Source organism: Pipra filicauda, unplaced genomic scaffold, assembly GCF_003945595.2.
Source record: "Pipra filicauda isolate LSUMZ 115617 unplaced genomic scaffold, ASM394559v2 scaffold48_size3843733_pilon, whole genome shotgun sequence".
Lineage (NCBI taxonomy): Eukaryota > Metazoa > Chordata > Aves > Passeriformes > Pipridae > Pipra > Pipra filicauda.
In genome coordinates this window covers 1,706,081-1,728,267 of record NW_024104631.1, presented here as the reverse complement: position 1 = coordinate 1,728,267, position 22,187 = coordinate 1,706,081, and the positions used below count along the sequence as shown (strand labels likewise).

Sequence of the window (22,187 nt, the reverse complement as noted above, 5' to 3'; positions counted from 1 at the left end):
AACCATGTAGGTGACAAGTCTCAATACATAGCGCGATAGCAGCATGTCCCACTCCAGCCAGCATCAAGATTGTACAGATCTGTTTTCTCAGTCATTAATTTTTGCTCTTTGAATGAAGAAAACTTTTCTTTCACATTACTGACCATGTAGGTGACAGAAGTGTGTTTGCTGATGGGTGTTTCAAGCAGAAACTCTCAGTCTACAGGAATACAGTCCACCACGCTTGCTGAAAGCTGTACCTTTATGGATCTTTCCTGCACTGCAATTTTACACCTTACTACTCATAGCCAGAGACACCTGCAACCCAAACTCTCTTGGCACACTGTTTGTGAGCTCTCAGTAGTTTAGCTGGATGTGGTCATGAAGCAAGCAAATTTACAAGAGACAGTTACATAACGAAGTGATGAGTTTGCATAGACAAACAGCTTTGCTTGCTGCTGCTCAAACCACAGGCACCAAAACAAGTAGCACAATTCCTGCGCTTCTGTACAAAATGATTTTGATTTGGTAGCGTCACCTCCACTTCGTGTTCACTGACATAAGCAGAGAGCTAGTATAACACTGGACGTGGTTGAATCAGACTCAGGAAACAGAGAAACTTCTGGATGCAAGTCTATAACCAGAGTACCATTTTGCATACTCAGAACCACACACAAGTAAATAGTTCTAAAAGCCATTACAAATGGTGTATAAGCTAGCTAATGCAACCTATCTCAGCAAACGTCCATGTTCTCCCAGCTTCAAATAATTCTATTTGCAATCACCACAACTGTTTCTAGCCTTCACACAGCACAGATACATTCCAGGGTAGGGCGAGGCAAAAGGTTATGAAGCTTACTCAGGTGTCATTTATTTCATGAAAGTCTGCTGGTTATTATAATCAAATGTCAATTGTCTGTAATTGTGGCATGCAATGGAAAATCCCTACTTAGGACATGTTCTGCCACTTGCTAGTGAAGTACACTAACCCTCAACAATGAAGCAATACTGAAAAAATAGTTTTGACATGTAAGCAGGTCCAGGAGTGTAATTAACATGTATTTATTTTGATTTTTTTTCTTATGGTTTTGCTGTAAGGAAACCATACTGTATTTTAAAAGAAAAGTTCAATGCAGAATTAAAGAATTCTTCCTACTCAGTTAATTTATTAATCTAATTACTAATTAATAACACTTTCTACTTTAATGGCCTCTGCTTTGACTTACCTTCACAAACATAGATGAATACTGTAGTGATCTTGCAATACACAAACGTATCAGTGGCTTGCAGAGTAAGGATCAGAGCATAGAGTATAACTTGAGCTCACCCCAGATGCTATTAGAAGACAATATTCTCTGATAGGGAGCTTGCATTCAGAGCTTCAAAATTAAGTAATAACTACTTTAATCCAGAGGGGATTCTACTTGAGAATAGGAATACAATTTGGTGTCAGAACCATGACTGATAATTTACACTGGACTGTGTGGGGCAGGAAAGATCACTCAGTATTTTAATACTTTTATTCTTTCCTTTTAAATGAAGCAAATGAATGGATTTTATACACATGTAATAACCATATTATTCTGAGGAGTTATGAAAGTGTGGAAATGGCTTGACAATGCTAAAATTGAAGCAAGCTCTTAAAGAAAACTTGGGTTTTTCAGTAGCAAACATCTTTTTCACATAGGAGGCTATGGAAAATAAATGCACAATGACAGTTTACATTTTGAAAGTCAGGATGAAGATATTTGTATCAGAATCTAACCTCTAGGTTAGCTTGTACATAGATGTAGTAGACTTGCCATCACTTGCAGATTAAAGCTGGGGCTGACTTACTCTCTGAAAAGATGGTACAGCTCAAATAGTCAGTCTGGGTTTGAGCAAAAATCACATTGTGCAGTTTTATGCTTTGTTCCATGCATACAGAAAAATATTATCTGTATCTACCCTTAAAATCTTGGATTCTTGTGGAAAGAGAAGAAATTAATAGTATCTCAGTAGTCAAGCAATCAGGGTAGTTTATGAGACGATGTACTTGAAAAATTAATAGGGGAGAGGAAAATGAGGAATTTCCTCAAGGATTTCATTAGCATGTCAAGTTAATCTAATATTCCTCACTACTGTTTGTATTCTCTGTGCATTGTATTATTTTGTAGCTGGTCTACTGTAGAAGAAAATACATGCAAAGAAAATGTACAAAGCTTCCTTGAGTCTGTGCCTGAAGAATTCCTACAACTGAAATTATCTGTACTGATTTTAACTGGCATGCATATGATAAACACCCAGATTTTATGCTGAAAAAAGAAAAGCTGAATTAGGTTGATTTGTAATAGTCACTCTGGCAATCACATCAGCACTTTTAAACACATACACTGTTACTTTCTGTAATGAGAAGTGACATGATTGTGGGACCCAATGGGACTTCGAATATTTTTCCAACTACTGATTGTTTGTTTTCACACACATATACAGTGAGGAATAGAAATTATGGAACAAACCTGAATAAAGGTTTATGAGGAATAAAGGTCCATAACTCTTAAAGAAAATGTATATGTGTATGCACCTCTATAAAAATATACATGCTGATTGTTTTGAAAAACCACTTAATTTTCAAAATTATTTAATTCTGGCTATTCAGATCATTAGCAAAAAAGAACTTAATATTGTGTTTATTGGCATAATAATACACTTTTTTATATTTGCTTGTAGAACAATAATACATACATTATTCCAAGGGTTAATGTTTTCACAGCTTCATAATTTTAGTTTTTGTATTACAGCTCTCCTCTTTACCATCTACATCTATTCATTTCTTTGGACTCCTGTGATAAGATTTTAAACAAGTCTGACCTTTGTTAAGTGACTTAGTTAAGGCTGATTTAGGGGCACAACTTTATTCTTATTAATATGCATGCCTGTAGGAAACTTGGAGAAATGCTCTGCAAAAACAGCATTCTGTTTAGCAGAGAGAAGAACAAAGTATTATGGTTTTGGCACAAATATGCAACTCTTAAGTCATAGGATGGAGAATAATTGGTTAGCAGCTCTTCAAAAAAAGGATTGCAGAGTTATAAACTGCAAGCTGAACTTGAAATTACAGTGTTGGACCTCTGAGCAAGATTAAACATGGTTTGAAATTTTTCAGAGAAGACATTTCAAGAAAGCACCTTATAATGATGTATTTCATACACAGAACACAAAACTGAAGTTCAGCACCTAATTGGCAAATCTGCAAATTATTTTCAGAGGGTATTAATGGCAACGGTTAACAGTTTCTGCAAATAAATACAGTAACACGAGAACTCAGTAGAATATACCCCTAAGTAAAGCAAGAGATGCTAAGTGACCATAAATGCAACATATACCACAAAATGTATTTTGCTACAAAATGCCCGAAGTTATGTATTGGTTTGCACAGAACTATAAGGATCAGATCCCTGTTGGTGTCCTTACAGGGCACACACCTACCTCTCTAATCAGCTTGCGCAGTCTTTGCAAACAAAAAGAGCTCACTACAGTCACATAACCTGGGGAGGAGAAGTGCAGAGCACAGCTACTTCAGGGATTATACAGAACAGAAAATATCATTCAGATGTCTAAAGAAAATGCAGAGAGGAGCAAATATGAACTTTATGGGCTTATTCTCTTGAATGTTATCTGTCTCCATGCTTAAAATAAGTCATGTATTTCAATTAATTTTTTATATTACAGGAATAGTTGTATTTGATACATTTTTTCATGTAAAAAGAAGTCAATAAAGTTTAGAAAAATATCACTTGGCCCATGCTTAGACTGACAACCCAAAACCCACATGCTCTCTCTGGATCCAAGTTTGCTCAAACAACGTTGTCAGTGTTGTTGTTTTATTTGGCTTTGATTTCTGTCTCATTCCCCTAAGGAAAAGCAAGTAAAATGGGATGCCACAACACACTCACGGCCACCAGGTCCAGTTGCAGGAAGTCAGCATCCACCCCTTTGTTTGCAAGCAAAATCACAAGTTTGCAAGCAGAAATGGTGCTTGCCATTTTCTTTCAGACTTTTGTAGCTTCCAGTGCTCTCACTGTCTTGTTCGGTGAGTCTTCTCTCTCTAATGTCTTTCCAGACTAGTGCCAACAATACGTGTAATGTTACTTCCTCTGCTAGGTCATGAATTGCATCCACTCTTTTCTAGGAATCTGTCCTACAGTGTCCTCAACAGTATTCAGGAGGGCATGAAAGAGTATGTTATAAGGAAGAAGTCTCTGGTTTCTACAAGGTGAAATCAAACACCTTCATGGGTCCCTTGTCACCTGGTCTATCAGGAATGGGTTTGAATGATCAGCAATCACAGCATTGGAGGGTTGGGAGCAGGGCACTGACTCTATGTTGCTCCCATGCATAAGGTAATTTTCCCCTTCAGTGCAGAACTCAAGGTACCCTGAGCATGGCAGTCACTCCCCAAAAGTTGCTCCTGAGCTGTTTTCTCCATGGCTAAGCACTGAGACCTTGAGAGTGCAGCCAAAACACTCCCCCAGGAGGCTCAGAAATTGTGTTGGCACAGGTGATGTTGTGGAGGGAGGACTGGGGAGAAAGTGGTTTGCTGAGCTAGAGGCTAGGAAGAGAGAAGAGGTTGGAGATGCAGGTTAATCCAGAAAAATGTGGGTACTTTCCACCAGAGAACTGGCATCTCACCAAATGATCCTCAAGTCTGCTTGAAGAGGATATTACTGTTTCCACTCTTGCTGCAGGGCTCTTTGGCTCCCAGGTATTGCTAGATCATTTCCAGGGTTGTAATTGCAAGGTAATATTCACATGAACTGATCTGGGAGGCAAAAAAAAAAAACCCTTCAGCTGGGTATATGACCCATGGTGAAGTTTAATCAGCTTTATAAGGTATCTTTGGTATCCTACTGTTTCAAATAAATAAAGCTTCCTACAAAAATTAGGCATTTGAAAAGACTCTCTGGGTAGTTTTAGGTTGGGGTTTTTTTTCAGTATTCCTTCTATTTATAGCTTTTTGTGAGGAATGGCCACTGTTTTGCCAAGCATTCAGTAGAGCTTTTAATTATGCATACTGGTTAACTATTAGCAGGCATTTCTGATATTTTCAAAGGGGTGGATGGTGACTTCCTGCAACTGGACCTGGTGGCCGTGAGTGTGTTGTGGCATCCCATTTTACTTGCGTAAAGAATTATTATTGCACTGAAAATCACATCAGTGCAGTTGCTAGCTTGATAGACTACTTATGTCAAACCTGATCCTGAAAGGATTTGTACAACAAACTCCTCCTGAATACTCTGAAAGTTTACATAGAGAACTCCTTGAGGATTTAAGCTATTACTAATTTTCCCTCTTTTAAATATCTCTACCATATTGTGTATCTATGTTGGGAATAAAATTGGTGAAGGGCCTTGAGGGCAAGCTGTATGAAAACTTGGTCTTTTCAGCCTGGAGAAGAGGAAACTGAGGGGAGACCTCACTGCAGTCTACAACTTCCTAGTGAGGGGAAGAGGAGGGGCAGGCACTATCTTTTCTCTGTGGTGTGCAGTGACAAGACCAAGGGAATGGGATGAAGTTATGTCAGGGGAGGTTTGGGTTGGATATTAGAAAAAGATTCTTCACCTAGAGGGTGTCTGGGCACTAGAACAGGCTCCCCAGGGAAGTGGTCATGGCACCAAGCCTGCCAGAGTTCAAGAAGTGTTTGGATGATACCCTCAGGCATATACTGTGACTCCTGGGGATGGTCCTGTGCAGGGCTAAGAGTTGGACTCAATGATTCTTTTGGGTCCCTTCCAACTCAGCATATTCTGTGATTCTGTGAAAGCACAACCATATGAGTGGAGTACAGCAAAAAAAAAAAAAAGGTGAAAGGTGTAATTCAGTAGCCACTACAGACCTGTAAGTCTGACTGCTGTTGCATGAAAACACATGGAAGCAGACAGAAAATAGCATAAAATACAGCTTGGCTTGATAAAAATGGGGCCACGAGTTTTAATCTTTCTCTCAGAACTGATTTCTTGACTTTGGAATTGTGGTAGATTTATGTCAAGTCCTGCAAGATATCTGATATAGTGGCATACAGGAGCTTGCTGCTTTAAACTAGAGAAGATGTGGATTAGCAGAATTATAAGGAAGATAAGGAGCTGGCAGAAGGGTATACTGCAGTGCTGAAAGGGAAAACTGAGAGAACTCAATGACACAAAGGAAATTGGAGAGGCTATAAGAGCTTTGAGAACTGAAATAATAGTAAGAATAATATTTAGTGGTCCAAAGCAGAAGAATCTCCACTTAGCAGGTGACAAGTATTTCTATGGTAATGAGATTTAGTTGAGTCTGCACCTACACTGTGAGCCAGGGGATTTGCTTGGAGCATCCCATCATCTGCTCCTTTCTTCTGGCCTATGCACCTAGATTTTTACAAGGGGAATGGCTTTACACTGAAAGAGTGTAGGTTTAGATTAGGTAATAGGAAGAAATTCTCTACTATGAGGGTGGTGAGACACTGGAACAGGTTGCCCACAGAAGCTGTGGATGTCTCATACCTGGAAGGGTTCCAGGACCGGCTGGATGGGACTTTGAGCAACCTGGTCCAATGAAAAGTGTTCCTATCTGTGGCAGAGGGGTTGGAACTAGACAATCTTTACAGTCCCTTCCAACTCAAACCATTCTATGATTTCCACCCCAAAGAAACAAGTAGAGGGCACTGGAGGTGTGATAGGATGCATATTTGGGTGTCTCTGCACTCAAAAATAGAATGCTGAGAAGGACATTACCTCCCTTTATATTCATGTATGCAGAATGGCATTGAGCTGTCAGCATGAATGACCACGTGTGCCACCTCTGCAATATGAACATGAACTTTCTGGTCAATCTACTTCAAAACCATTTATTGTCTTCACAGTAATTTGCATTTGCAATTCCAGTTTGAAATAACATACGTTCAACAGCCTGTTCTTCCAGAGATCAAAGTTAATTGGAAACATCCTGGATTTTTAACTGTACATTGTAAGGAATGGTCTTAGTACAGGTTCCAAAGAGCTGCTGCAGCAATCCACCAGGGCACTGCACTCCAGGGAGTCTGTGTAGGGCTTCAGTCTGGCTCCTTGCAAACTGCTTACTAGGCTTCACATGCACTTCAGTAGACTTTCATGGACCAGCTCTAACCCTGAACTTCAATATTCAAGAGCTTCTAAGTGGTTGTTGCATGAGCAAACAGTTTACTAGAGCATTTCCTGCTGCAGGTTACCTGTCCATACAGCAGTGAGGTGTTGTGCAAGTACAGTTGGCATGTGTATTTGGCTATGCAAATGTAGAAATTTTATGGGGTTCATCTAAACATAGATAGCCCCAGTTTGCCAAGTCCTTGAACAGCTGTACAGGTTAGTGCAGTGCAACCCTTTATGGGAACAGGATTATTCCTTTCCATCCACTAGTGGATAACTACCTTCAGTTAATACAGGAATAACTAAATATAAAAAGAAAACACTCCCACAAAAACTAAGAGAAAATGTGAGACTGCATAACATTTCCTCATCTATTTCTTCTCAAGCTCATCTCTGATAGATATCTGCACTTTGGCCACATGCCAGAATGGGCTACGTTGTGAAAGACATGCATATTTTACATACATTGCATTGCTACATATGGAAAACAAGTTTCATGTCCTGACTGCTAGAGTCCAGAAAAAACATTTTTGTTTTCTTAAAAGATCATGAAAGTTAAGAAAATTTATCCTGTTTCATAATTTGGGAAACAAAAAACCTCAACAACTTTCTGAATTGGTAAGCCAAAGGGGAAGGGGAAAAAAAAAAAGGCACAAAAAGTCACTGCCCCCAGTTCAAAATATTTGCATTTCCTCATTTCAGTTTCATTTTTTGCTTTGTGGTTGGTTTAGGTAGGGGACAGATAAATTTAAATTCACAATTACATTTTTTCCTGAGAATATTCTAATGCATCATTTTGACAAGATTGGAAATTTTCTGAAACATTTTTAGAACAAGAAATCAAATCTGAAGATTTCACACACATTACTCTGGTTTTGGCAAACCAGAGCTTGTCTGTCCCCAAGAGAAGAGGCTCTGACAAGCTGTGTCAGAGTTTGTCATCCCCAAAGAAGAGGCAGTTTGTTGAAGAAATTCCAGCCCACATTATCAATTATGCAAGTCCTGTGCTTTTGCAATACCCATCTCAGTAGACTGCATCTAGGTGGAGAATAACTAGAGACATGCAATCTTCACCTAATGAGCTTGTCTCCATAGGAAACTATACATAAAACTACACATGTAAACATCACTTCAGTCTACTAGTACAATCCGAAATATTTCATTGGATAAATTTAATAAATTGCTGTCATTATCTTTTTGCCTGAAACCTTCTTCTAAAAACAAAATGAAATTACTGAATAAAACACATCCAATTACATTTTTTTCCTCTCCTAATCTTTCTCTCCATGATTAAGCTAACACTTGCATACAAAGGTTAGCCTTGGGCTCTGTTGTACAGTCACCTCTTCTGTGTTTCAACATGTTGGGGACTTTTGTAAAATGGAAAAAAACATTGAGCTAGAAAAAGTTACTAGGGTTACTGTTTCTTGACTACTGTTCATATGAAAAGAAGATATATTTGTTAGGGTAAATCTATTCAGAGTAACAGAGAGAAGCAGCTGTGGATGAGCCTATCTAGTCCTTCCTCTACATAAGTGCAAGTTAGATTTTATTACTGATCAGTGCTGAACTTTCCTTTAGTGGCATACTGGTAGCTAATAATTCCAACCAAAGTACAAAGGAAAGGTGAGCTAAGCATGCCAGTGACAACTGCTACTAGGACTACACACGCAATAAAACACTTTGCTCAGAAAATTAATGTGTCAAAAAAATCTAGCTGACGGTCAGCACCAAAAAGGTTTTTTCAAAAGTCAAACTACAGAAGAACTTTTTTTTTTCTTATTAATTTTCCATTTCAGCCTTTTTTCCTCCAGTCCTTTCTCTTATGTCCCTTAATTCCTCTTCAGTCTCTTGCTCCTTCCTAGTCTTCTACCTAATATGTATTGTTCTTTCACCTGAATTCCTAGATAGACACTTCCTTTTTGTTTGTTCTTTCCTTTCTACGCCCTCTACCATGATTTTTTTCTGTAAAAAATTAACAATTCTGGTTATTTATGAACCCTGGAGTTTCAAAATTTCTTTAAAATGTGCTTGGGCAGTACCCAAACAATATTCATCAGCAGGATATTGTTCTGAAGACTGAGAACTCAACTGAGAACTCTAGTACTAATTACTATAAATTACTTAATCTCGATCAATTAATTGTTTTTTGTTGGTGGCTATTCAGAATAATTTTTTTATAAAAGGCATGGTCAAAACTATTAAATTACACAAACCAGATGCCCTCATGACAGTTGACTATAAAGTGATGTCCTTAGCAAAAACTCCAGATCAGGAATTCACTATAATTAGACAGTTACCATTGCTTTTGAATGCTTTCCAACTATCTGGGATAATTTGGGACCACCATTGCTAAGAAATTTAGTAGCCTGATGGGCTGAAGCTAGCAATACAAAGGCTTGCCCAGGCAGACACGAAGTCAGTCTTCAGGATCACTGAGTGCAATGAAACAGCAGTTTGCAAAAGCATCTTTGATCCAGGAGTTTAGGTTAAACTTTTTGAGAGTTTTAGATCATGTTAATGAATATATAGCATAAAAAGCCCAAGGCCTTTTTCTTGGATATCCTAAAATATCCTAGATTGGGATATTTTATCATTACCCGAATCAGGTGATGGAATTCTAATCCTGTACAGGAGCTAAAAACACATCCCTGGGCCACTGCTGCTGCTCATAGTTGGTAACTTTAATCTGTTTTTATCTTCATCTCCTAGAGACCAGCATCTTGCATGCATTCCCGTCAATACAGATACAGGAACTTTAGAATTATGTGTACCTAAAATTATGGGTCCTTAAATAAATGGTGGCCCCTTAAAGGTGCTGAGTCACTAACACACTTGGTTGCATGAGGAGTGACGGATATTAATCTGCCATTCTTGGGTTTTTTATTTCTTTCTACTACCTATTTGTAGGTTTTTCTGAACACTTGTGTTGGGTGTTTTTTTCTGCATTTGAAAAAGCTCCTTTAGTAGTGTTACAGCAAGCTTCTCCCACTGTCCACATCTTTCATGATTTTTAGATAACCCTGTGCTGGCTGCTGCTTCTTGTGCTCTTTTATTAAACCCAAATATTTGGAGTTTCGTGCACCATGTTTATGGTGCCTTTTGTTAGCACAGAACAGAGATTCTCATAAAAATGGAAATCAGACACAGACTTTCCCTTTTCCAGTGTGCTTTATGCTGACTCTACCATATATGCCGATATCCATGAGTTTTTATCCCTTTAACAGCAGGAGTAGGAAACCATCTGTATTTGATACAAACTGTTGAAAGATCACATAGTAGAAAAGCCTATATATAGCCAGGGTCAATGTTGGCTTTGTATTCACCTTGTGCATCCCATATCCACCATGGATATAATGTGCATTTGGTTGACACCACTGTGTCTTGCAAGGGCTGAGAGTTAAGAAGCCCTACTCTTGAGATCGTGTGTTGAAAGTCCTAGAGATCTGAGAACATGTTTTACGCTAAAAGTACAACATAAATATACAAGTCAGGCAGATTTCTTAGAAAGAAAAAAGAGCTACAACTGTCCCTTTAGCAGCCTGGTACAACATAAATGTTCCCAATGACATGAGGCAATATCAGCCTCCAGTTGTGCATCCCTTCCCTCTACAGATGCTTACTGCTGTAGACAAATAAGGAGGCCTTTGCTACCCAGGGAGGAAGTTGCATTTTGACAGTAGTACACAACCAGTTTCTATATATCCTACAGAAAAAGAAGGGTTTGGAGGCAAGGGAAACCACTACACAACTAACCATGTTTTGCCTATGAAAGTGCCCATCTCCAGTTCATGTATCCACTTGCAGAAAGCCAACAAACGTCAACATCTCAAGGAAAGAGGGAAGTGGCATTTTTGCAGAGGGATAGGAAGGATGATCAAGCAGTCCATAAGACTGAAATATCTGCACACACTCAGGACCACTCCACACAGGCAAGCACATCATCTTTTATCACATGGGCTTCGATGGAAATTCATCTGGTTTTGTCAATCACACCTTCATAATGAATAAGGGAGAGGATGAATGCCAAATATTCTGGTGACATTCATCCTGATCTTGCTAGCTGCTGGTCAATACAGAACAATATTAAGATGTCCTGTATTTATGTGTATGTGCACTGACCAAGCATCAATGTAGTGGTAACAAGTACTGACAAAGCATCCTTACTGCAGTCCAATCCACAAGCTCTCCCTCTTTATCTGTTTCTCTGTGTGGCTTTTTAGTAAAAGTGCTCTAGAGAGCAGGAACTTTCTTTATTTTTTGGCAAATAATTTTATGAGAATATTTCAGTAATTAAGGAGAGGACTCAGTTAATAGCTGTAGAAGGCATTTTAATTTATTCAATCTGCTTTTAAATGTCAGCAGTGACTGCACATTTGAAGTTCTGTTGGACAACTGATTCTATAACCCACAGCTATAATTAACCTGCAATCAGGGTGGGACAAGTCAAATAACATACCAAGATGGATCTTAACACACGATTAGAAGAATAAAGCAAAAAACTCGCAGTGCCTAGCAATGGCCACTCAACACTTAAAAAAAAAATAAAATTCATTAAGAGGAACGAACTGGTTCCATTACAGCTTTGCTCTTTGACATTTAGCTTTCTCTAAGTAGAATATATTGGAAAGGACACTTGGGCTCACCATGAGCTTAGAAGTACGAGCCAGACCTCGGAATTTTGCCAGTGGGATTTTGAAACCAAAAGCAACAACAGGCAGAAACCAAGAATTTCAACTCCTTTGCCCTCAGTGGGCAAAAATATTTCTTCCTTGTTTACTTTTTCTATACAGGAAAACAAATAAACAAACAAAAAACCCTGACCCAAAACCCAGCCACAATGTTCTGCAGGTGACCTTCACGTGCTGTTTGCAATGTAGGAGGAACCTGGAAGGAGGGGGAAGAGAAGCAGTAATTTTCGTATGCTTTTTTGTGGGTAATCATCTATGCTAACCCCACTGTTTGTGCAGTAATGCTTGTTTCATCTTCATGCCATGCAGGATATCTGGAGTCCTTTGAAACTGAGAGATAAGTCACTTGCACTTAAGGGCCTATACTATTAGCTGTAGCTAGCTGTATTTAAACACTGGAACTTCTTTTTCATCCAAAGGGGCAACAATAAAATGACTTTTTGAATCCTGACTCAAAGGGGAGAGCCACTTTCTGAATCAGTGCTACCGCCTTTGTGCAACACCCAAAAATGAACCCCAAAAGCAAGAAGCATCAAAAATAATAATTAAAAAAAAATCACAGTTTATCATAAACTCACATTAAAATAACATGTTTCTGTTCATTTGGGAATAGTAGGTCAGCCTTTGCAACAATTTCAAATTCTGAAAGTGGAGAACAGGAACAGGAAATTTTCGAAGATGACATAAGAATCTGGCAAGTTTGCCTGTGTTTTGCTTCCTCTAGAAATTAACATGTGGAATTTTCCATCGAAGGGGGGAAGAAATCTCCTTTTGTCTTTCAGTTCTCTGCCTTATATCCAGTGTTGTAAGGACACGTCACCCTTTCAAGGTCTGTGAAATACCTGATATTGTTCTCCCAGTTGGGACTAGATAGCATTTTCATAGAATTTCAGATGTCACAGTACTTGATTACTACAACACATAACTGTTGAAGGGAGCCAGCTGGAAACTGTAGAAGTTTCCAACTTAAATATTGAACAAAAAACCTCACCAAAACTGACTTAAATTGATGACCATTTTTATTATAACGACCTATGTTTGTTCCATTTTATGTATGCAATTTCAACTTTCCAACAGAAAAACTTCAAAAGAAAAAAATATTTTTTATGGAAATATTTATTTATGAGTAATTTCCAATTTCACTGATAAAAAAAGGGATAAAAACTTAGCATATGATTGCAACACTAACTGTCACAAAGTGCCAAACCCTGTGATAAAGGTAAATAGGATCCTAAATTCCGTTTTGACACCTCACTACCAATGAAATCTACAGGTATTAAAAGGCACTTATCGCAAATTAGTGAACGATCTGCAGGAAATCCTCAGATGGCATTTTATTTCATGCTGCAGTCATACTAGAAAGTCACAAAGTTCTGCTTTGGTCTCATATATATAGCAATCTGTGTATCCAGGGCTGGCCCTATTCACCAAGCTTTGCTCATCATGTTGAACCAAGCTTCCAAATTTGTACTGCAACTGTTAAATTTCCTTCCTACGACTGCAGCAGAGAGCCCAGATGTAGAAATTAATGTTATGACTTAAGCAGGTTTCTTTCAAGAAGGATTAATGAGGATCAATTTACACAAACTGACTGTGAAAAAGACAGTTACTGATCTCACTTATCATTGTGTGTCACAAGTCTGTATACTATTGAGGCAGGGATTATCAATTTAAACTGGGATTTTTTTTTAGGTTGGTCCTGGAACCTGCCTAGCAAGGTTCTAGTTTTGATCATCACTGGCTTGTGATCATCACTGGCACAAGTTTCTCAGGGGATTGAAATTTCAGGAATAGTGGACTGAGAATTTATACAAATATTTGATAGGCTAGAGAGGTATGTGGTAAGAAGAAGCCAGAGGATGCAAGAAAATTTGGAAGTGCAACATGATTTGGAAATGGAGGAGCAGCAAGAGACAGAATGAAAAACTCCATTTATCTAATTATGAGATGCACTATCACACCCACTTGTTGCTTCCATTTTGCAGGCTAAATCCACATGCTCTGTTTTCATATCTGCTTCTTTGAACTTTTTTCTGGATGATCTACTTTTCTCCAATATGCAGGTTTCTTGCACAACCATATCTTCCTTTAGAAATAGTCCTAGCTGTAGACATTCTTTTTCATCCTTTTTCTGCAACTACCCCTCTTATAGTCAAGCTCTACAACGTGTTTCTTTCCCTCTGGATTTGGTATTTATTTATCCCTTCTCAGATGCAGAAATTACTTTATCATCCCCGAATGCAGGACACTAGGCACACGTAGAAATGAGAACTATGCTGTTTCTTGCAGGAAAGTATTCCCAGACTGCTTAGTTAGTCTCATGGTCCTCTCTAACAGAGATTAATACAGCCAATATGCTAAAATCATAGTGATTCCTCAATAGTTCTCATCTGATTGGAATAATCCTGAAGGACACACACCTAACCTCAAGTAACAAAAGGCAGTCCCAGAGATGAGAGACAGGAGAATTTCCCTCAAGCCTAGATCCCATCCCACCATTCAGAAGGAGCTTTCCTGATACTGCAGCTGCTCATTCTTTAATATAAAAATAACACTTTTTAAAATAAAGAACCTTCTCTTCATACTTTAACTTCTATGAACCTTGAGCAAGAAGCTTTTTATAAGAATCAGCCAAGCTTTACAAACCTCACTGTCAGGAGAGTAATGCAAGGTTGTCTCAGATTTGCAGGGCCAGCACACGTCACACAAGCAAGTCCAGCAGGGATCAGCCTTTGCTTCTCCCTGTCTGTAAATTTCCCAAGCCCATTAATCAAGGCTGGTCTCATTTTCTTACAATACAGAGCTGTTACAGCAGAGAAAAAGCTCTTCCTCCATTGAGCTGTTTATATATATTTTACTTTATTTTAATAACAAACCAAGAAGGAAGGGAATTGAGAAAATGAGAATTTCTATATATGAAGACAACTGAATCTGAAACCAAAAAATTCTGTAGAAACCAGCCATCTCTATTTTAAGGTGACAAAATATTCATGTCTACAGATCATATGCTTCTCACTTCTCTGTGCCTACTCTTAAACTCTGGAATATCAATAAGATTAGACAAAATTCATTTTTAAAAAAGCAAAACCAAACCACCACACTTTGTATTCACAGTTTAACCACATGTCAACCTTAAAACACTTGTGTTTTCTAGTCTGTACCTATCACACAGGGTAATAACTAACCTCCAGAGGATTAGAACAATGATTCCTTTTATTTTTAAGGTGTTTTAGTTCCACTTTCATCTGTGGGGGAATTGTTGGCTAATTAATTTTTCAGACACTCATCCATAGCGGGGCAAGTGTGGGGAAGGAGTGCAGTCTGAAGAAGAGGTTGATTCAGCTTCACTGTCTAGTTCACGGCTTCCATACACTGCTGGAGGACTGTGTGGCTATGGAGAATAAACCACACTCTCCTAGAAGTCAATTCACTGCTGGACATCTCAGCCATGAATGCTACATAAAAAGTAATGTTAAACACAGCTGGGCTGCAACATGCCCATCTACTCAATTGCAGCAAAAATCAAAAATCAGAGGACACTCCACCCACACGCTGATAGAGATATTAACTTGACGTAACATGCTGAACTGCAAGCGTAAATCGGGATATCAGGGAAAAAGTCTGGACAGCTCTTCTATGTCAGCTAAATAGCTTGCTTCAAGAGCAGAGTTGGGTTGTTTTTCCCCTGGGAAATCATGTTTTACAATACCCTCTACACAGAAGCTATACAGCAGCCAGACCCAGTCATGGTTACAGAAAGCCAGCCCTATGGACTAGAACTTCAGAAGAACTCATCAGAGGCTTCTGGCAACTACTTGCCAACTGTGTTGCACATGGACAACCTCATTAAATTCAATTAAGCAACCTTGCAGTTGCAAGCAGGGCATAGACTCTGGTTGGGATTTGAACAATGGGGATTTGTACTGCATATGCCCCCATTTCAAGCCCAGGATTAGGATTCAACAAGGATACAAGATGCAAGAGACCAAGTCATAAATCATATTACTATTTTTTTAGAAAGTTCACCTGGTAAGCACTGCTTTCCCCAATGAAGTCACACGTTAGAGGTGTGCTGACTTTGCTAGAAAGGAGAATCGGATGGAAAACCAAACTTAGCAGCAACCCATGGAACCGTTATTCACTGTTTGATAGCAAGGAGTAGGCATAGCTGCCTCTGAAAGTGCACACCTAGCCACATAATCATTCCACAATTGTTTCTTAATGCAAAGGATAAAGCCTTTTACCTCCTTTCAGCCTTTTCCCATGGCCAACACTACTATTCTGTAATAACTCATCTCTGAGTAACAAAGTAAACAACATTACAAAATAATTTCTAAAGCCAAATATCTGATAAAGATGATTAATGCCTCATGAAATAGCCAAGTCATATTTGCAATAATTGCAATATTTGAGATGGATAAGAGGAGAGAATTATAGGATTTGCTGTAAGGCTGAATTATCTACAGGAAGTTCATGTGAATGTCACGCTACCATCTAACTCGCTGGTACCTGCCAGCCATACTCCTTAACAGCTGGCTTATTTGTTTTCTGGATTTTAGAATTAGAACAGTTAGAGTTTTGAGATAGATTTTCTAAAGGTACCTTCAAAAATACCCTCATTCTTGAAAGGAACTGTATCGATCTAGAAACTACTGTGCAAATATAGGAATCTCCCTCTAATCAACAAAGTTGTGAGGTATTCCAGAATGGCTGCCCTAGTGAAAATTTCACAATGTTTGTTCAAGACAAAGTTTGCCAGCAGGAACAACGTTCTTCCAAAGAAAAATGACACATTTCTTATCTGAGTAAGTTATGTGGGTATGTTCTGAAGTTTCCAAGCACAACGAAAACCTAAATGTTTGGCACTTGCTTTGGGAGAAAGAAGACCAAAAGGTACCATCTTAGAGGGCTTCACTTCAACCATTTACATTATATAGTCTGCAGACTGTGAAGAGAATTATGGATAACTTCGTTTTTTTCCTGTGATGGGATAAAGAAGCTCTTCTTTTTATAATCATAAACTGTCTTGGTAGCTAGCTAATGTTCAACATGATAACACTTGATGAAATCAGAATAAAAAAGAGAAGTTATTATTGCTGTCAGACACCTACTCCAGAGTTCTCATATTTATTCAAGCAAAACTATCTATTACATCATTTTATTAGTAATGACTGAACACTTTGTAAGGATTGTTATAAGCTAAATTTAAAACTGGAGTTGTTCTGACTGGACATAACTGTTTTGTTTTGCTTTCACAATGCCTTAAGGTTCTCTCTTACAATCAGTCACTTCTCCAGTGGTAATGAAAAGCCTTGCTGCAAATACTCGAACTTAATTATTATTCTATGACCACTCCTATACCCCCCAGCCTGAAATTGCACCAACATGAACAACAGGGGCAAACAAGCACAAACAGGGCATGGAAAAGGTCAAAGAAAACTTGTTTTCAACTTTAAATAAGTATTTCTGTAAAACTCTTCCCAGTACCTGCTGAGTCCTTATAGGGCCTAGAATTTTCTATCCTGCTGCAAACTGCTCATTTCACACAGAGAGGCAAGGAAGAAATATCTGCAAGGGGGAAGCTGGCAATGAGGAAGATCCTTCTCCAGCCATTCGCACCTATCACATGAAACTCCAGACTCCCTTGAACAGTCACAGTGTAATGGGGGAGGAACGTGGGCAGACTTTTCCCTTTCGTTCTAGTGCAAACAAGCAGAAACAGGGAAGAGCCTAGCAGGTCTAACTGAGCGCAGAGGGGTGTGCAGGGGATATGGCTGAGCCACCACATTGCTTTGCACAAGTCAGTCCTTTATAGTGGGCTACATGGTCACCTTTTCCTTAAGATGTGCTGTAATACCCAGTCACTTGCAGCTATTACCAAAAAGCCTGGCAGTTTAGCACATTCAGACTTTTATCCAGAGGTTTTTTACCCACCAGAAGACTCAGTAAGTAACAGAGACACCCTTACTTGAGCCTCTCCTGTGTGATTACAAAATCCCAGAGCAGGTGATGGAGTACACCTTGCTCCAAAGGCTGAACACCGAGGGCAAAACATGGTTGCCAGTGCTTCTCTCCCCTGTCACCACCATCCTCAAACGCTGTGGCAGGAGACACTGACAGATTTGGCATGGTCTTCGTCTGCTACTCTGGTGTTCCCCTCATTGATTCTCCAAAATGCCTTGGATAAATCCCCCTTCCTCCCTTGTTAGCGAAGAGGGAAGCTGGTCTGAATTCAGCTTAGTCATGATCACTGGTGCAATTGCACAGTGCTCGTTTAACCGAAGGGAACCCTTTGTTACCCACACCCCATCTGATATTACACTACCCTGGTCTAAAACGACATATGGTTTTGGAAGTACTTGTCAAGAGTGACAATTTTCCTAGGAGAGAGGAACATTAGAAAACAAGCAAGCACAAAAACCTGCAGTAAATGAAAGACTTTGGAAACTATAATATTTCTTTTATTTACAAGGAACAAACAACCTCATGTGTGTCAGGAATAAATAGAAATCAGCCTCCAGCCTTCACAAATGAATAACCATGTGTAGAAAACATAGTGTTTTCTGTAAAAAATAAAGAAGTAATTCGCAATTAGCTAAGGAACAAGAACTATTTCTTCTAGAGCCAATCCACTGAGGTTTTTAAAACTGGCATATTCTGATCTCATTTGTTTCCCCATGGGCAAAGAAGCCAATCTTGAGCTTTCCTGTTGCAGATCAAAGTGACGGCTACAAATGTTAGTAAAACAAAGTCTCCCCTAGTGTCAGGCAAAACAGGATAAAAAGCAAACAAGCAAAAACTTCTGCACAAGGAATATAAGACAAAATGGGAGAGTTACTTCTGCCATGCCAAGAAAGTTGAACGTCTACTAAACCTTGGATTTCAATAAATACAACATTATTATGATAAGAGACTGGTTACCATATATGCGTCAACTCTCCAGGGAATCCGATTTTTATTTTCCTTCCTGTTCAAGGACAGTTGTTCGTATATTTATTTGCATTGCCATAACATGGAGATGCAGGTTGTGATCAGAGGTCCATTGTGCAAGGTGCTGTACACAGTTTATCAAAACAGCCTCTGCTTCAGAGACCCTCCAGTCTAAACAGGGAAATTCTAGAAGTCCCAAGGGGAAACAAATGCTTGTAAGGCTTCCAAGAGAGAACCAGAAAGCCTTTGGAAAAGCATCTTTGGGTGGCATTTCAGACTAAACGTAAATCTCAATGTTCTTATTCTAGTGATATATTTCCTTGGGTTTGTGTCATTAGGAGTCTTCCCTGTATTTTCTCAGCAATTAGATCAAAATGGTTGCAGATAATAAAACTGAGGCTTGAAGTTGTGCCCATAGAAAAACCTAGCCAGCGTACCTTTCTATCAGAGAATTCATAGTTTAATTAATCCTCAGAATTCCTTCTCAAACATCAGGTACCAGAAATTCCTTGTTTACTCCTTATCTGCAAACTCCCACCACTACTTGCTCCATCCTTCTGGAATATTAAGGAAACCTGGAAAAACAGGGAAAACTTGTCCACATGAATGACTTTCACATGGGGAAGGGAGCAATAAAGATTCTGAAGGCAAGTCCACCAGGGTATTTTCAAAATTAAGGCCTGAAATATCTTGAGAAGGACACTTTGAATAACCTTTTCAAAGAAAATGATGGCCAGATTTATTTATGTACTAAAAATGAATGGAAAAACAGAAACAGTGTGTTCCTATACATATTATCTTGCATCTATTCAGAGATAAAATGGCTATTTATAAGGCATAATGAAATGTTACCTTCTAAATATAAATATGCATTGAAAAGAGTGTGGGCATTTTAAGCAGAAAAGAAATAAATGGTCGACAAGAGACAAGGAGATCTGCTTTATTGAGAATGCCACTGCTTGAGGACATATTCATCTTTCTCTGTTCTAGAAAATGAAAGGACGAAGTAGGGAACACAAAAACTCAATGCTAATGCCAGGCTAATGCTTACCTTCATGTTCATACAGAATCAACAGCATCTTGAAGCCCCTTGTCTTTGAATCTCTTCTCTATTTACTCATCAGGGTTGAAATCCCTTTGGTCTCAGAATGGACTTTAGAATTCTCTGTGAGTCTGTAAAGAAAGAGATTGATAGAATGAAAACATCCTTACTCCTGGGATCTGCGGTTGGTAGAGTTTCATCACTTAAAAATTATTTCTGCTAAAGATACTGTGGATATACATTAAATTTCTGCCGTACATGTTGGCAAGAAATGGAGAACTTACAAGGAGTATTACTTTTGCTGGCTGCGTTGGATGACAAGGTGAGAATGGGGAGAGTGCTAAAGCAGCACATTTATCACTGGTTATTCAGACCCTTAGCCTTCCATTGTGGACATAAGTAAAACATACTTATATTTCTACAGAAATACTGCTGCTAGACCAGTGGGCAAAACTCTGACATGGAAATTCATTGAATTATTGGAATTTAAGAGAGAACAAACTGTTAAAGAAATCACACCAGTACTTAAACTGATAGAAGATGTAAATGTCCACCATTTTAACACATAGGTAGTTAGGTTCTGATCTTATATTTCAACAGTTGAACATAGGAAAAATACGTCACTAAAGCCATATTGCAAGCGTTATTTTTCTTCTAATTAATAATGACATAATCTACTTTAGTACTGCTAGCTGTCAATAGAACCATGAAGAATTTCTTTTTTTGTACACCATTTTCTGAGTTGCAAAAAATGTTAATCCCTGATAGAGCTGGAGGAGCTAATTTTGTAAAAAGCAGAACATGCCTGCTTTAGTAAAGGGATTTCTGTTCTAAAGCTTTCAAATCTCCTGTTCACCTTCCTGTCAATCACTGAAGCGAATCAACCTTTTAGTGGAAGCAACATCATCTAAAAACCCAGTATACAAAAAGCTAGTTCAACAGTAGAGCAGCCTCACATGCTGTGTTGAAGACATGAGATTCTAAATTCTTTACTTAACAAATGGTCTTAAAAAGTACACAGAGGTGAAGAGCAAGAGGAGATGATAGCCCAATGTATTTGAAGGAAACTACAACTCAAGTACTCAGTACTAGGTAGGTTGATATTACAACCTGGCCAATTTCATCTGGTAGACTTCCATTTCAAAGAGAGGAGAAGACTGCAGAGTTATTGGACAAAAATGTGCTAAAGCATTGTCATGTAGTTGTTTTTATAAATTTTGCTGACAACAAATTCCAAAACAGTAAGTGTCTTACCTAACGTGGATGCAGCTGCTGAGCCCTTGTGTGACTGAAGTCATTCTTAAACCAGTGGCTTCTTGGAGTTTTTTTGATTTTTCTTGCTGTTGTTTGTTTGTTTTTCTTTTTTTTTTTTTTTTTTTTTTTTAACTTGAACTCCGGTTAGCAAATTGAGTTTAAAATATTGTACTGATTGCTTAAGCCATTTCCATTCAATCCATAGATGTTTGTCTATGGAATTATCTGAAGCAATAAGTTACTGAAATTTTTAAAATCATTGGAAAAACAACTGACTTTTAACAATGCACGTAAGAGATGAAAACATGGAGTTTCTTAATTTTACTCTCTATTACTTCACCACTCTTCATCTGACTATGTTATTTCTCCCTGTAGCATTAACTGGATCTACTGCAAGATCCATACAGTAGATAAAGAAGTTTCTATGCTTTGGATCAACTATTTTAATCTAGGAAATTCTTTTTTTTTGTAGTGAAAAGGCTTTTAAGGCTTTGAGAACATGAAGCCTTTGTTATGACTCATACAGGAATAAACTTCAACTCTAAATTCACTAAATTAAACCTGTTATTGCCAAGGACTGCTACGAAGAAAGATATGTATTCAATATGCTTTCCACTGGGTCAAGGACTAAAGTCATGGTTTATGGTTGTTTCTTATGTAATGAACATTAAATGAAAGATGCAGAAGGATTCCATTTTAAGACAGAGTTAAAATGAGCTATTTAATATACTAAAAGCTAGTGCATACTGTATTGCAACTCCACAATGTTCCATAATGTCAATTGCTGCCTATGCCATTAAAGAAATTAAATGGATTGAGTTTCAAAAATAACCTGTGAGCTATTGAGAAGCAATTTCTGCAGCCCCTTAAGATGACCTGTCTATTACAGCTGTATGAAGATAAGGTTAGCGTGAAACCCTCCCTTGGTTGCATGCAGCGTGGGAACATGCACCTCAAGCCTTCCAGCCTAAGCATGAAGTTCTTATGAGCTTGAACCACCAAGTGAAGCTCTGCACTTCCTCCACACAAAGACCACATAATACCGTGATTTTACATTCCCTAAGTACCCACAAATCAGGCCAACTGCAAAACTGGCCTAAGTTTATGCAAAAGATGCATGAATATTGCAGACAAGTTAAGACTGCTCAC

General features: G+C 38.5%; 1 long non-coding RNA gene across 1 annotated transcript in view; it reads right to left on the bottom strand.

Moving 5' to 3' along the window:
• Window positions 1–22,187, bottom strand: part of LOC113991524 — a 75,009-nt gene that overhangs the window by 42,238 nt on the left and 10,584 nt on the right. The window contains exons 2-3 of the long non-coding RNA XR_005565526.1: window positions 19,794–19,915; window positions 19,180–19,317 (exon numbers count right to left, since the gene is read on the bottom strand). This is a non-coding gene — a long non-coding RNA (uncharacterized LOC113991524). The remainder of the gene's footprint in view (window positions 1–19,179; window positions 19,318–19,793; window positions 19,916–22,187) is intronic.